We start from the raw sequence: 17,309 nt of genomic DNA, 5'->3' as shown, positions 1-17,309 counted from the left end.
CCATTTACAGATATATTTTGTTTTACTCAAAATGGGATTGTCTGAATTCTTCCAATATAATGTTTTCATGAGGCTTTGTCATTAATCCGAAAATTAGAAAACTGCATTGTTCAATACTCACCAAGCATTTAGCATCTAATTAGCCTTATACTGATGTTCTACAGATACGGCTGAGCTGTGCATCCAGGGCCTCTGCATAGGCTAGTCCCACCCTACCCCCAAGTAACCTGTTTCTTACACAGCAAAGAGCCCAAGAGAGATTTTTCTAAGATAGATGAATTAGGACATTTCAGTCTGAATTTAAATTCCAGAAAAAGACACAGTTTACCTCACATTTGTTTAAAAGCTGGAGTTTTGGAGATTTTTTTTCCAATTCAAAGGAATAAATATTTGAGTATATAAGTGAATTTTTCAAATTTTCTTGAATGCTCATACTGTATCTCATTACTTCAAGTTCTTCATCAAATGAAATTAGAGAATCATAGAAAGCCACTTACTGGAAATTTGAAACCTATTCAAAGAATGTTATGGGTATTAGTGTAATTTTAATGATACAATTCTAAACTTAAAAGAATAGGATCTACTTAGAATGTCTAGATATAAATAATTGAACCAAGGCAATTCGCCAACCACACTGTATTAAGCAGAATGAGTGTCATTTTCCAACATAAGTATGACTGAGACGCGTACTGTACAGTTAAAAACTCAGCTCTGAAGGCAGGATGTGTAACTCAGGACTCGTCTCTGCTTCCTACAAGTTGTGTGGCCATGGACAAGCCACTTATTTATAAAATAGGGATAAAATTAGCTCTTGCCTCTGGAATTTGTGTGAACTAAATGAGATAATTCATGTAAAGTGTTTAGCACAGTGGCTGGCACATTGTAAATGCTCAGGTTTTAAATGTTAAAAACGTCTATAGATCTCCACAGAGTAAAGACCACAGGAGAGAAGTCTCTGCCCCCTCACAGTGTTCTTGTCCATGACAGCTGTGCAGGGACCCAGCCTTGGTACAATGATATTCGGGGGTAGCAGAGGCAAAATGTAAATAGGTAACTCTGGGCATGCTCCCCATTCTCCTCCATTGCCTTCTCTCTTCCCTAGGCATCAGGTCACTGCAGGAAAGGTGGACTTCATGGTTTATGAGGCCCCGTTGCTGCAGGCTGGGCAAAACCCAGAGAGAAAATAATAGAAAGAAAGGTGACTCTACCTGTGGACATGAAGAAGAGCTGAGATTCTTCTATACCCATACAGTTCTCTAGGGCTCTCTCCTTGGGTGATTTTTAAACACTCTTCCCGGAGATCTCATCTGGTTAGAAGGTTTCAACAGCTACACGTATGCTGGTGCCTCCCACACCTCTATCTCTAAACCATAATTCTGTCCTGAACACCAGACCCAAATCTACTCGTACTTACTGAGATTTTCTTTTGGGTATCCCAAGGATGCCTCAAACTCAAAATGCTTAAAACTAAACCAATCATCTTCATCTAGATAGACTACAGTAGGCTTTGGGATTTCACTGTATAAACAGCATCAGTCACCTAACTAGGACCTATTCTTAACTCTCTTCTCTCCCTGTCCCACATATTGTCTCTAAGACAGGATGATGCTCTCCTCTACCTCTAAATTGTACCTTCTTTTTCTCCCTTCTTCCAACTCCTTTCTTCAAACTCTTGCCAATTCTCACCATCATCACTGAACTAGCTCTGTAGTTACTTTCCCTGGCTTCCTATTCTCTACCTTCCATGGAAACTATCTTCTATACTGCCACCAAAGAATCTAAATACCAGAGGATGATGGGCCTCAAGAGGGACCCCCATGAGGAAATACTAAAATCGTGGCAGGAGAACAGGTCACTCATTTTTGGTACCGGTTTACTTAGAATAGCTATGAAAGTAGACATAAACTAGGCAAAGAAGACAATTTCTTCTGATGTGACATAAAGATATACTGTCAAGAACTGTGAAGGGGCTGAGATTTTTACCCTACTGGCAAGCTTACAAGCTAGCCCACCATATTTTATGGATGCTGGCAAAAGACCTAAAATTCCTGGGTCAGAGACAAGACAATTTCTCACTGCACAGCAAGCAGCATGGACATCACATTTAAATTGGTTTCCTTTGCCCCCAAGTTCCACAGATGGGACGCAAAGCAGCCCATGTGGCTGTTGCAAATGCATTGATTTGTGGAACCCTGAACTTAAGGAACCCAAATATTTTACAATGGACTACAAAGAGATCTGCCCTTTTTCTGGAGGGAAACATCATTTTTATTATGCTGGACAGTGAACAAATCTGCCTGGTGATTCAGAAGGAGACATTATCTTCCAAGGCTATTCACTTTCTAAACATCCTTAAAAATGTATTATGGGCAGTTAGTGTCTTGAGAGACCCATGGAAAACTGTCTCCCAACAGCTAAGCCTGGAATTCAAATCACACTCTTGGCATCCACTAGCTGTATGATTTTTACCACTATCAGTTTTCTCACCTACAATGGAGGATAGCACTCATCCCTAACTCACAGCCATTTTACAAAATCAAATGAAACCCCATGCCTGAAAGAGTTTTGTAAGCAATACAGCATTAACTATGCAAATGTAATCATTTATGTCTCTGGAATTTATTACAGAAATGAAAGATGAAAATAATTTAGAATTTTATAATAAAAAATTAAATATCAATTAATAAAACACTTATTAAATGCCTGAGTATATCCTAGGTTAGGCTTCGGTAGTACAAGGTGAAGAATAAGACACATTTCTTGACTTCAAGAATTCCAGTGTAGCGAAGCAGCAGATAGGACAGCATCCAAGATATATTCTTGTGACAGAATAGAAGCATAGAAGGATGACGACAAAAATATTCAATTTTTTTTTTTAGAGTTGACAACTATCTGGTGGCAGAGTTAGAACTAGACCCATCCTTTCGGACTTTTAATTTGGTAAAAAGTCTTGGCAGAAATTTCATATTCCTGATAGAGTTTTTGCAAGACTGAAGGGAAAATCTGGCTTGGCACCATGCATTTTTCTCTACCCTATAGTCTTACTTCGGTTCATTGCCATTTTACCTCTTTGTTCCTCAAGAATTAAAATGGATTCATTCTTTGTCTAACCTCTTACCTCTCTCAAAAGTCAAGGATTTCCTTTTATTTGTATAACAAGGCTAACTAGAACAAACTTCCCTTCTGACCACTATTTTCTCCCTTTCACTCCATCTGGCACCCCTACCTAATTCCTCTTCCCCTTCATGTCTCACAAAATGCTAACCCTGCCACCTTCTAGATCTCTGACTGCCAGTTATTCAATCTGCTTCTTCCATTTCACTCCAGTCTGCCATACCATCTACCTAGGGAACTGGAAGCAGATTTTGCAATATAAAGTGAAACATTAACCATGGGCTCTTAAGTCCACCTCAAAGGTGAATGTAATCAGCTGAGGGGAAATCGGAGGGGGGAGATGAACCATGAGAGACGATGGACTCTGAAAAACAAACTGAGGGTTCTAGAGGGGAGGGGGGTGGGAGGATGGGTTAGCCTGGGGATGGGTATTAAAGAGGGCACGTTCTGCATGGAGCACTGGGTGTTATATGCAAACAATGAATCATGGAACACTACATCAAAAATTAATGATGTAATGTATGGTGATTAACATAACATAATTAAAAAAAAAGGAAAAGATACAAGGAAAACCATGGCTCTCCTACTCTTCCTAGAAGTACGCCTGGCCTTGAACAACATGGGAGTTAGGGGCACCAAACCCCAGCACAGCTGAAAATCTGTGTATAACTTCTGGCTACCCCCAAAATTTAACTACTATTGACGAAAAGTCTTGCTGATAACATCAACAGTCAACTCGCACATATTTCCTATGTTATACGTATTATATACTATATTCCTACAATTAAGTAAGCTAAAGAAAAAATGTTAAGAAAATCATAAGGAAAAGCATTTACAGTACTGTATCAAAAAAAAAAAAAAAACCCCACACATGTAAGTGGACCCACACAGTTCAAACCCTCAAGGTGCAAAGGTCAACTGTTTAACATGGACTTTGCTCCAAGGTAAAATTCACCAACAAGCTTGATTTTAATTCTACTTATTGATTTTGAAAATCTTTCAGTACTATACAGTACCTAAGTTTTTCATTAAGCTCATATTTGGGATTGAGGCAGGGATAAGGAATAGATCTCTTTTTCAGTAAGTTCCACAGGAACCCTTGCTCCATTACCTTAGAGGTTGCACATTATTACACAAGTATGAGTGTTTTGGGACAATACAGGGGAAAACCAGATCCATTCGATTTAAAGCCTGTCTTTTGACTCATTGAAGAGTTCCAAAAATACTTCAAAGAGTAAAGACATCATATTCCAGGGCTCTGAGAAACTTTTTAAGTATATAATTTATGTGTGTGTGTATATATATATATATGTATATGTTAATACATACAATTTAGTGCAATCTTTTAAAATAAAGGCAATGCAAAAAATTCAAATTAAAGTTTTTAATAATCTAATGAGTTGGCTTTTTTGGTTTTATAATACACATAGGTTTCCTTAATAATTAAATATAGTGAAAGAGCTTTAATTTTGTGAAACCTTCCATGGCAGCAAGCATTTGAAAGCTTTACTTAACAGAGAAGGATTAAAATAAAAATCAATACTTGAATGTATACTATCCATACGAAATAGTATTTAAAATTAGAATACCAATAATTTTCAATATCACTGAAGCCAAGAACAATGGTATCATAGTCAGTTAGTGTTCCTGAAGGTGAAAAAAGCAAATCTGGTTCATGATAAATTATGAAAATGGTAATTATGTAGATAAGAATGGCTTTAAATTCCCTAATGACTGAAGAGTCAAGTCACTGACAAGAGCAATCAAAATATACTCCATATGTGATTAACACTTAAATTTGACATTGACAAATATTATTTAATTTATACAACAGTAGAATCACAAGCATATGTAGCTTCTAAACCTCCAGGTTACAATAAATTGTGGAAAGAATAGGAATATCTGTTGACACGTTTTTGTCCTTTATGATTTGCCTAAAATGTATTTTTTTAGTACTAAAATACCTTTCAGGTTAGAGATAGAAAGTGTAGGTCAAAATAATTGGCCAATCTCTCTCACTCACACACTCAATTAGAATAAATGACAATTCTTCACAGAATACTTCCTCACACATTGAAGAAACATACAAAAAGACATTCTATCAATATGAACTATTAATCATCTTCCCATTGAATGTTAATTAGGTACCTACTATGCGCTAGAGATTACACCAAGCTCTGGGAATCAACAGAAACATGATACACATGGTTCTGCCTCACAGAGCTCACAGTCTAACTCAGTAAAATTCATATCATGACTCAGCTATAAGCAAAGATATTCTATATAATAGAAACTTCTAAGCACTTGAGAAATTGAGTATGAAATAATAGCATTACTACTGCAAACTATATTTATCATACAACTTGCAAGAAAACAAATTGCTTCTCTCCCTCAGACTGACATGTCTAAATCCAATCATAAGAAAACTTGAGAATCCAGCATAAGAAAACTTGAGAATTTCCAGGGCATTGCTATAACTGACAACAAAGGGGCACCTGGGTGGCTCAGTTGGTTATGTGGCCAACTTTTGATTTCCACCCAGGTCACGATCTCAGGGTCCTGGCATCAGGCTCCCTGCTCAGTGGGGAGTCAGCTTGAGGATCTCTCTTCCTCAGTCCCTCCCCCCCACTCATGTGCTCTCTAAATAAATAAATCTTGACGGGGGAAAAAAAAAAAAAAAACTGACAACCAAATATTCTGCCCAGGGAACTGAACTTGTGACACGACCAGGTCAGACCTCAGTAGCACAGAGTCACACACCGGAGCTAGGACACCTTCTGGCATTAATAATACTGGTTTAGGAAAAAAAAAAATAGTATCTAAAGTCAAACTTCCTAAATAATAAGTTACTATGTCTTCAATCCTAAAGAGACCACTTTTGGAAAAGTATTTAGGATCAGCAGAGCAAAAACAAAAAAGATTCACTTAAAAGTGGTAACCCAATAAATACACAAAACCAACACTTTTAGGTCCATTCTCTTACCTATTCATAAAAACTACTCAGGTAGAACAAAAATCTAGACATTGTGGCCAAACTTTTGACATTTAAGCCCTAAAAGGAAGTCATTACTGTTGAAAGTCCAAAAATTATTTGGAGGGCTAAAATTGACCTTGTAGAGGTCAATTAGAATACATCCATGTATAATATAATGCTATAGTTAAGAAATATATTTACTTCTTTAAACTATAGAAAGTAAGCCAAACTTAGTATGTGAAAAACAGACAACGTCTGATCTATTCTTTGGGGTAAAATATTTTCTCTAAATAGAAGACTAGTAAATGAAGCAAACACTTATAAATTCCACGATCAGATTAGAAAGACTTTGAGGCAAGCGTTTTGAGTCCGTAGCCAGGTTTAGGCTGCTTACTACAGGGAGAAACCTGTCAAAGAGTAAGAGTGGGAGGCCTCCCACCTTGCTACATGCATGGAACAAAATTCAGTGGTGAAGGAGCTCTCTAAAACCTTGCAATTCAAACTGTAGCCAATGAGCCAACAGCAATAGCTTCACCTAGGAGCTTGTTAGAAAGGCAGAATCTTGGGCCCCACCCCAGGACCCGCATTTTAGCAAATTTCTCCCAGATGATTTGTGTGCAGTACAAGTTTAACAAGCACTGACCTAAAGGAATAAGGCATTACAGAACTATAGAGCCTATTCCAAATATTTGGCATCAATTGAAACTTCTGCATTCCCAGCACATCCCTTAAACCCTCCAAGACACTACCATCTTCAACGTGAGCTCAGCATCAACTGTATGCTGAGTGAATAAGAAGAAAAACTAAATGCAGAGGTGAGAATGAACCACTCATTATCATTCAGCTCCTCCAGCTGAGCACTTAACTGGGAACCACCCTGGCTCCAAATGCAAGTGGGGTTGGAGAATCATGGGTAGAAGTGACAGAAGGGCAGGCACACACTTATCTCCCTAACTAGCTGTCCTCACACATCCATCTGTCAACAGTGACACCTTCATGCCCCTTCACCTGCATATGGCCTGCAGATATGCCTGTTAGCCCACACACTATTTCAAATTTGAATTCATTTGTAAATCTGGAACTTTCACATTTAAAAAATATCTATACATCTAATTCTCTTCTACAAATCAGAAAATCTGGCAACACCAGACACACATTCCAACATGACAACAAATGAAGCCAAGGCTCAGCTGTCCCACTTAGATGCTGACCAGAAACTCCACCACTCTCTACAGTCTCCCCAACACTGTAGCTGAGGCTGAGTGTCCGTTGCCATTTGTTATCTTCCATTTTGTCTGCTTCACTCATTCACATTCCCAGCCTGACCCCTCTAGGTTTTTGAATTTTGAATTTTCGACCCCTTGATCAATCTCAAGTCATTCAATCTATCTGCATTTATTATTCTTTCGTGTGTGTAATTCAGGAAAAGGAACTACGGTTTATACCATCCTCAGTTTGATCAAAGACCTTGTGAGCCAGATGGAATCAATCCATCAAATTACATAGTACCTCACCTTAAATAAATACCAGGATATTTTTCTACACAACTCATTCCGATTCTGACATTTTAGCGATTTTAACTATTTCTTTTCAGAACGGTATTTCACAGTTACAAATGAGAATTAATAGCAAGAGCAGACACAGCAAAATACATTGTTGAATCATTCCTCCAGATTCATTTCAAAACTTGAATATACTTAATGGTAAATTCTATGAGGGCAAGTAACTTTGTTTTTGTTTACTGACATACCCCCAAGCACCTAGAGCATGCTCAATACTTATTGAATAAATGAACTTTCCCAGAATAATAAATTCTCAAAAATTCATACACAGATTTTGAAGGCATGTCTTTAATTACCAACAAGTATATGAAGATTATTCATTTGCTAGCCTAGCTTTATTTGGGTTCATTAAAAAAAAAAAAAATTTCAGTGACTATAAAACTGGCAGCAGAGAGAAGACATGAAATCCTAACAAGTCTAAGACTTGTGGCCTATCACATCTTGCTTTGCAGCAAAAGAGCATCATGTAAAACTAGGCAAAATGGCTATACTGAATTATGAGATTTCATCTGATTCAATTCTATGTACCCACATCCAGAGTCTTTGGTCATCACCATAATCATCAACATCCCAATTTTTAAGATTTTATTTATTTGAGAGAGACCAAAGCAGGGGGAGAGGGAGAAGCAGGCTCTCTGCTTACCCAACGCAGGGCTCGATCCCAGAACCCCGGGATCATGACCTGACCTGAAGGCAGACGCTTAACTGACTGAGCTACCCAAGTGCCCCATCATCCCAATCTGATAAAGCTGGACAACTCTCACAGACCACTTACTGAAGAGCATTTATGGAAAAATTCCCGGTATGCCAGGAACTAGGTGCTAGATGTCTGACTTCCTAACTAAAAGGTATGTCCTGCAGTACTATTATATCTCCCGTGCCATGATGCTTGGTAGTTCTGGACATGGGGGAAGAAAATTACATTTTTAATTGTCTTGAAAACTTGACTGAAAAAATACATTGCTGAGAAACTGAGTCATAGAGAAATGAAGTAATGTTCTTGTGGTTACAGGTTATTATTAACTGTTTTGTAGAGCTACAGAAGCATCTCCAGGGTTCTCACCACTGCCCCACACCGGTTTTGTAATAGTCATTTCCAAAATTTATCAGCTAACCAAAATGCAAGCCAATGACTTAACCACTCAACAAATGATATGATGAGCAAATGTATCTTCCAATAGCAAAGCCTAAATTTTGACCCAATTCCCATATATTTATAAACATACCAACAATCAATCTAAAAGGAGTTTGCAAGAAAGCTAAATACATGTACCTTAGCAGGAAACTACCTGTGATAGAACGTTTCAAGAGTTAAAGCTAAAAAAAAAAAAAAAAAAAAGTTAGAAATTTTCCTTGAACTTAAAGCTGCCCAAAATGGAGCCCGTTTTATGGACTATGAGATTACAACGCCCTTTCACTCTCCTGTTGGCCTTTGGATTGCCTGACTGAAAGGTGGATCATCTACCTCTGGTCTCAGTATATACCATAAAAGAACTAAAGTTAGAGCTGTTTCACGCAATTCAACTCAACTTTCTGTAGAAAATACAAATAAAAGCAGGACCAGGTCACTGTTACTCATGTCTGATGGCCATTTTAAGAAGGAATTTAGTGCACTTGCCAGCACCAACACACGTCAATGTGCTATTCACCATACATCTATAACAAGGCGGAACTACCCTAAGAAAGAAATGGTCACATTAACCAGTTTCTCCCACCTGAAATACATTTGGAACTGCCAATAAACTAATACAAATAAGAAATATAAGTGTACAAGTTGTTTTCCTCATATGGTCTGAACTGGCTGTTTCTGAATTCTTGATTCACCTGAGTAGTCACAAATTCACTCCATTGGTATATAAAGCTCCATTGTTCGCATAGACCAAATTTTAGAGCTGCAGAAGGCCTGCCCTCTGGAAGAATATATTCTAACAAAAGTCTCCGTGTTCTATTACTAGGTTGAACTTTTGTTACTAAGTTTCCTATGACCACATAACCTTTTCTCAGGTGCCTGCTTTTGCTTACTCCGCAACGAATAAAGAATATGAAGACAGAAAAAAGACTGGGACAAATAACCCCGCCTGCTTTTCCTCACCTAGTCTTTTTCATAAGAGCATGCATATTTAGTTCCTGCAATATTTAAATACAATTCTCACTGGAATCTCAAAGAAGGATGTTAAAGAGAACAACTGATCCAAAAATCAAATACAGCCAGTTTTTTACATATGGGTAATAATTCTGAGGGATCAGTGTTTTGTACCAGAAAGAATCTGTCTGTCCCCTCATAGCCCAGGCCATCCAGACTTGAAAACTTTAACAGCAAAGCACAAATACATTTTTCCAAAAACCTTCTGTCATAGTGCCTACTACTGATACTTTCATAAATTTCCTTATAGAAGCTGCATAATCCACCACAGAAAACCAAAGTGTTATGCTGTATTATTAAACTCAGCAGAAAGCTCCATATGCCTCAACAGGAGGCCATAGGCAATTAACTCTGTAAATTGAAAGCTTTAAAATTTTTGCATGACCTTTAAAGGTCAACACAGTTGCCCATTCACATGCATGCAATTATAAGGGACTGCTTCATAGCAAAAAAAAAAAAAAATAAGAAAAAGAAAAGAAACAAAAATATTTAATGAAACTAACCCTGCATTCATTAAAAGCTCCTGTGCACTCTCCAGGCTTTATGTAAAGAGTTAGTTTTACATAACACATAGAGATAAAAGAGCAAAGGAGACTTGTTTGTCTGCTTGTCCCCATTTTGTCAAAGTACTAAATTCAGCCCAGCACCATAACTGCTAAGAATGCAACATTATCACATTAACCAACCACTCTGAAGAATTTCAAAAATTTACTGTGTAAAGCAACATAAATATAAATTGAATTAAACAAGTATGTTTGTGCTATGGCTAAAGGAAAGGGAGACGTACCTTTGCTAACCGGTCATTCATGGAAAAATAAAACAATTACAGCTCCTATGAAATAATTTAGGAAATTGAAGTGATTAAAAGGACTTCATCTCATATAAGCATATATTCTCTGACTCCTTAGTTATATCTCATATGGATCACTGTGAACAAAATGGAATATTCTCCTTATAGCTTATATATTGTTTTCATCTGAATCAAAAAGTAACTGAAAGTCTTCTAATTTCCAATGGCAATATCAATCAATTGCCTAAATAGGTGAGAATTTCACTGATTCCAGTGACTAGCTTGCCTATCATCACAGCACGGGATGAAATCCAACATATACATGTGGTATACACTTTGGAAGTGGGTGGGTTTTGGAAATCTAACAAATTTGGAATATATCAAGATGTTTCTGGGAAATTTATAGATACCATTTGTAAACCGGAGTAGTATGCTCTTATGTAATGCATGGTTTGTTTTAACTGTGGAGGCGCATATTTAATAAAGATGGCATACAAATATATTCAGTGTTTTAAATGTGTTGATTCCCAGTCATAGGGTCAACACATCCCAAGCACCTCTACAAATCAAGGATAAAGTTGATTTTTTTTTTTTTGCATTTGCAACCTAACAAAAATATCTCCCAAAGAAAAACTAAAGAGAAAAATATACGACATGCAACAGTGGTTTAAACAGTAAACTCAATCATAAATGACCTTGTTAAACCATGGATACAATTGCACTGTAGGTCAAATCAAATTTTAAAAAGTGGAAAATGTAGACTTTTTTGAAAGTCGTTCTTCCCTCTTTAACACAAAACCAGTATTTTACATGGGTGCCATTAGATGCATATATACATATGCATATGGATATATAGAGAGATAAAGATTAGGTAGATAATACAGAAATTTAGATTTAAATATTACTTTTCTTCACATTCCAACAGGTCCAACCATACCTGTTGAATTTCTGTTAAAAGAATTGTTATAGTTCATTGACAAGGACACTTGAATCACTGTGCCAAATGAATAGAATCAGACTTTCTAAAAATTACCAAATAAAGCAATGGTCGATGACAACTAAAAAATAAAAACTGACTTTTAATTCTGTTTTTTGGGCCTACCTTTCCATCTCCCCTGTTTCAGACTATGCTCCAAATCTAAAGTAAAACTTTTTTCTAAAAGGACTTAGGGTAACTCCCTTATGAAATTATTCCTGTTCTTCCAGTGGTATAATTCAATATGCTTCAAGTAGTTTAAAATAAAGTTAACTAAAGAGTTTGGGAACAAAATGGCAAAGGCACCATATTACATAGCATTAAAGAAATCAATGGCTTGTAAGCAAGATAAATCACGTCAAAAATTGTGCAAGTATGTAGACCAGATATGAAGTTGATTTAGCCAGTTTTGCCTTCATATCTAGCAACAACCTGTATTAACACATGTCTTCTCTTTGTTTTGATGGAGTCTTATTAATGACAGGTTGATGAATTGCATTCATAAATGTCAGGTAGAGATCCAAGGGGACTAGGTTAGATGTTTATTTTACTTCATCTTAGGGTTTTTCACCAAGGAAACAAAACTGCATTACACAGTCAAGTTCTTTATTTTTAGTTGAATCTTCAAGAAAAAAAAAAAACAGCTGTAGAATAATATGACTTAATGAGGCATCCCTAATAAAATACTGGAGAAGTAAAAGTGGGGGCCCTGAACTGTTTGCACTCTGGTTATTTCATCTTCTCAAATCTAGTGGAAGTCGCTGATGACATTTTGAAACATTCCTACTTTGGGACATACATCAGACAGGCAAATGGTCATCAGTTTGCCACCACAGCGGAACTTCGGCAGAATCTGACAATACCTTTTACTACGGCCCATGATAATGCCTGGAAAATGCTGGAAAGACACATCTTATCCTACAGGTATAGGTTAATCCATATCGGCAATTATGATAAATCCACCCTAAAATGCACATCTAACATTTCAATTTTCAAAAACACCTTGTCAAAGGATCATCATTAAAATGCAATACTGAAGAGATTAGATCCAGGACCACCAAAACTTTTTAATAATATACCAAATAGGTGATAAAAGATTTTATGGAAATTAAGTTTCATCACTTTATAAATTTTTAAAAAGGAAAAGTGGCCATGTCTAAAAACAGACCTTTTTACAGCTGTGTCATCACATTTTATAACTTGGTGGTTAGTAAATACTATAATGCATTCTCTAAGCAGTATGTATCTTTTTTTGTCACAGATCCATGGGCATTTCAATGAATCCTCATTTTCCAATTTATCATTGTTAAAATAGCTAACATTTTTCAGATTTAAAAATCACACCTACTTAGAAACCTTAGATTCCCCCTTTGGTACAACTTGTAGCATTATAGGTGTTTGCTTTAATGTCAAGGTTTTTGATTTTTCTTCTTATATATACTATAGCACTATGTATAAATATGTAAGTTCAAGTAGCCTCAACTACACAATCTGTTAAAGGGCAAGAAAAGAATCAAGATTTTAGCCTCAAACAATGTCTGATTTAAATAAAACAACACACTAAAACTGTGTTCTTCCTCTGAAGAGTCACTGTGCCTAAGCATTCAGTTGGTAGTGACACTGCTCTGAGTATCATATCTCTAGATAATGTAATCCAGTGTTTTTCACCGAAAATTAAAATAAAATTAAAATAAGCTCCAGTGTGGTTACTGATGGCCTTTCAATGGCTACTGATGGCTTTTAAAATTAGGACTCTAAAAAAGGTCAACATGCAAACAACTGGCTCAGGATGAGATCCAGAAGAGATGAAGTAGGAAAAGAAAAATGCATCTGATCATTTTTAAGGATGTTAGGTAGCAAATCTGAAATTGTAAAAGATTCACCAGTCCGAGAATACATGTGCAAACATGGAAAGCCTGGAATACAAATAATCTTCATGCTCTGTTTTTTAAGGGCTTTAGAAGTGTTTCTAATCTCCTTTGCTAGTTATTGCCATTTAGCACCTTTACATACAAATCTTACTCATTTGTCTTAACTTACATTGCCTAATAGAGCAGTTTTAAAGTGTTAATTGATAACAGTCTGATTACTGATGTCTCAAACAATCTAGTTGGGAAGACAGAAACCAGATAATTATCATCCCATCAATAGTCATTGAAATTCATCCTGTCCTGAGTGAAGGACCCTTCTATACTTAACTGCTTTGGGGGCACTTTTCAGAGTAAAGGTTGTATATAGGGTTTTTGTTTTTTCAAAAATAATTTTTGCAAAATTCAAGAAGGGATTTAACACTCACAAAACGAGGATCGTTTTTCTTTTCGGTCTTCTTGCCACAAGCCAATGTCAGCCAGCACACGGGAAAGTGAGGGTAACTAGCCACTATAGTACGTATACATTTGATTCCAAGCGCTTCAGGCAATAGTTTTCAGGAAGTGGAATACTGAATAAGAAAGCGTCGCTTCTACCCCTTGCAAGGGCTCAGCAAGCTCCCACAGTTCGTCCTTTTGAAGTAGAGACTAGATAGCTCAGTCTGCAGTTCTAGGAGAAATAGGGCCACGGTTATCAAACTTTCCTTTGCAAAGGCACTTTCTGGAAATAACACGTTCCCCACTGACAAGTGCAGATCAGTAGCCTAAAGAAAACACCTCTTGGTAGGAATCTGGCCTTTTAGAATTGAAGGGGGTAAGGGAGAGCAAAGCATAGGAACAGAAAAACCGGGTACCATTAACAAGATTTGGGAGGCAACTATCAGGAAAGAAAGAGGAAAAAAAAAAAAAAAACAGCATTCGTTTCTCGAAGCTGTTCTTTTCCTGAACGTTGTTCCTAAAATGATCCCTTTCTTCAAGCTCTCCTGTAGAATCCTTTACTAAAGCTTTATTCCATTCAGTTATGAAGCGTCCGTCCCCAAATCTAAGTAAATCTTTAAATAGATGAGGCTCCGGAACTTACCAAGAGGATTCTTTATGAAAATAGTTAGAGGTGGGGAAATCAATAGCCTCACTGAAATGCCCACCCTCTGCAGACAGGCCCGAGAATTAACTAATCAGAAGTGGACAGAAAGTAGGGATTTCAGAAAGGCGACCCGACACATCCCATTGATCCTCTCTTGAACGCGACCCCCAACTCCTTATTAGGAGTTAAAATGGTTACCAAGCGGGATTGGTTCGGTTGAGAAACGGAATTAAAACCCACTGCAGTCCTCGGCCGGGTCGCTCCTTGTGTTAGAAGAAATGGGGCAGGGAGAGAGGGCACCGCTCCCGGAGCCTCCTTCGCGTGCTCCGATCCTCTCTCGGCGTCCCTCTACCACCGCCCCTACCCTGAGCGCCCGCGAGCGAGAAGCCGGGCGCCCAGCCAGCACTGCTCTCACCTGGCGCCTTCCCGGGGCGGGCCCCCTACGGCCCCCGACCCCCGGGTAGGTGAGGGCTTCCGCGCCCCGGGTCCTCCAGCTGCCGCCGGGTCCCCAGAGCCGGCGGGGGGCCGGAGACGCCGCTCGCACCTACCTGCAGCCCGGCTTCCTGGTGGCGGCAACACCTAGCGATGCTCCTGCAGCTTCCGCGGGCCCGCGCCAGCCTTATCGCTCTTGCATCGCTTCCAAGATGCCAATCCGCCGTCACCGTTCTGGGGCATAGGGAACCCAAGTCTGGTGGTGGGTGCTCGTGGAGGGCGTGTGAGTGCGCCCGTGTTTCCTCCTCCGATAGCAAAGAGGGTTCAGGAATCGCTTGACATCCAAACTGGGGTCCCCTGAAAGCGGGTGCAAGGTGGAGTGCGTGAGCCTCGTCGTTCCCCCCACCCCCCGTTCTTTATTCCACGGTGTCAAAGTAATCAAAAGATTTGTTTACTGAGGCAAAGCCGAAGTCCCGCAGCCCTTGCCTGCGCCCGCAGTCGCCCGCTGTCCTCGTCGGAGGCGTGGGGTGCGCTCCGCTCCCCCGACTGCGAGAATCGAGGCGGTCTTGCGGCAATTATCTCTCTTATTCCATCTCTGATTTGTTTGCTTTTAACGCCGAATAAAGACTTTTCCTCTCGCCTCACGTCGTCGCTCCCTCTCACATTCACACACCCTCACACATCCACCGTCCCTCTCTCCCGCCCTCCCTTTGGCTCTCTGGGGAAAGGCAATTGGACCGAACGATTCACCTTCAGGAAAGCAGTCTCTGCCACGTACGTCTCCTGTTCCCTGGCTCTCGCAGGTCCCAGGTCTCCAACGTGGAGGAGTTGTAGGAGAGGTTCGGGGCAGCAAGGAGTGGAGGCTCTGCGCTCGCCCGTCCTCCGCACTCAAGACGCCAGCTTCCTCGGATCAGGTGCCCCTTGTTCCCGCTTTTAGCAGCTAGGTCCCAGCTGGTGCCCTCTCGGAGACTTCGCGCCCAGTCCACTTAGCAGCAACTCCTGGCCAGCTGCAGCCCCTCAATCCCGCCTCGAAGTGCTGCGGGCAGAGCCCCACGCAGCCCAACCGCTGCCCCCCTAGGCATCGTGGGCTGGAAGGAAGGGAAATCCGCCGCTGTCCCCTGTCCCCAGTACGCTGCCACCGTCACCGCCGAGAAGGTGCGAGTTCCAACATCGAACACAAGCGAGCAGGTGTTACCTGTGTCACTTCGCTAAAGGCGGGAGGAAAAGAGAGAAAGGGGCAGAGGAGGGGGCCCAGGAAACAAATCCAGATGACCAGAAAGGTGGGGGGGAAGTAAGCGGTTTAGCAATCCAAACCTCCTCTCCGCCTCTCACCCCAGGCACTGTACTGTCAAAAGACACCGGTGGTGTCTTTTAGGAAGTCACCGTAAAGGGCAGACCCCCTGTGCTGCCCAGACCCCTTGTTCCAAGCAGCCTGGCTGTCCGGGGAGTACGGAGTGAGGGCCTCCTTGTATAGTGCAAGGAGCATGCAGGGAGAGAATGGGTCCCGACACTCCAGGGTGAGTTAAGCAGTAAAATGGGATAGCAGAACCCGGTTACGTCGCCTCCCTCCGTCTCTCCCAACAGCCTGTTCTGTTAGCAGCCGCGGCGGCTGCTTATAGCAAACTGCGGTCCTGCAGAAAAAGAGACAGTAAAAGATGGGAGGGCGGCAATCGGCATAAAAGCTGGACTATGTCTCCCTCTAGAGGGAGAACCGGGTTAGAGAGCTTGACTGCAGGTAAGTAGGACTCTCAATTTCTCCACAAAGAAAAAGAAACGGGTATCTGGTTTCAGAGAATTTTGCATTTTTACAAATTCCAACCTCTAATGGATTTAGAGAGAGGATTTGCAGTGCCGCCCCATGTAAGCAGAGTCCTTGCTAAAGGAACCTTGTGATATTTACAGAAATGTAATAGCAAGACCCTGGAAGGTCATGTCCTTACAGGTTTGGTCAAATTGGGTGTTGGTTTAAGCAGTATGCATATGAACTCAAATGAAGGGTCTTCTTAGGCTCACTTTGACCAAGTTTGGTCATGAGCAAAACCTTAATCTAATGATTAGAACAGTATTTTAAAAAGCATAAGTAGTAATAAGAGATTTAGAAAAAGAAAAAATCTGAAGCAAAAAAATAGGATGGTGATCTACAAGATCTTACAAGTCCCTTACAAACTAGGGGTATCTCAAAGATGTTGTTTTGGAGCCAATATTTATACCTCTTAATCAACTAACTGATAATTTCCAAGGTGACTAAATTCCTTCCGGCTCTAAAGTTTTGTGCATTTATAGCTTCAATTCACTGAAACCTTTGACAAACTAGGTATCACATGCCCCCTCCACCAGCTAGAAAATAGAAGTAACACTAGTCACTA

At 39.7% G+C, this 17,309-nt stretch overlaps 1 protein-coding gene across 8 annotated transcripts in view; it reads right to left on the bottom strand.

Annotated features, from left to right (window-relative positions):
• Positions 1-16,536, bottom strand: part of TAFA2 (TAFA chemokine like family member 2) — a 461,688-nt gene extending 445,152 nt beyond the window's left edge. For 4 of the 8 annotated variants that reach the window (XR_003519624.2, XM_027591679.2, XM_035729059.1 and 1 more), the window contains exons 1-2: positions 15,060-16,536; positions 13,856-14,097 (exon numbers count right to left, since the gene is read on the bottom strand). The gene's annotated coding sequence lies outside the window, so the exon portion shown is untranslated. Of the gene's footprint in view, positions 1-13,855; positions 14,098-14,508; positions 14,591-15,059 lie in introns of those variants that run through there. The other 4 variants (XM_027591676.2, XM_027591682.2, XM_035729060.1 and 1 more) reach the window with 4 other exon arrangements.
• Between the last annotated feature and the right edge of the window lie 773 nt (positions 16,537-17,309).

This window comes from Zalophus californianus, chromosome 9 (assembly GCF_009762305.2).
Source record: "Zalophus californianus isolate mZalCal1 chromosome 9, mZalCal1.pri.v2, whole genome shotgun sequence".
In the NCBI taxonomy this organism is placed as follows: Eukaryota; Metazoa; Chordata; class Mammalia; order Carnivora; family Otariidae; genus Zalophus; species Zalophus californianus.
This window is presented reverse-complemented; position numbering and strand designations above follow the sequence as displayed.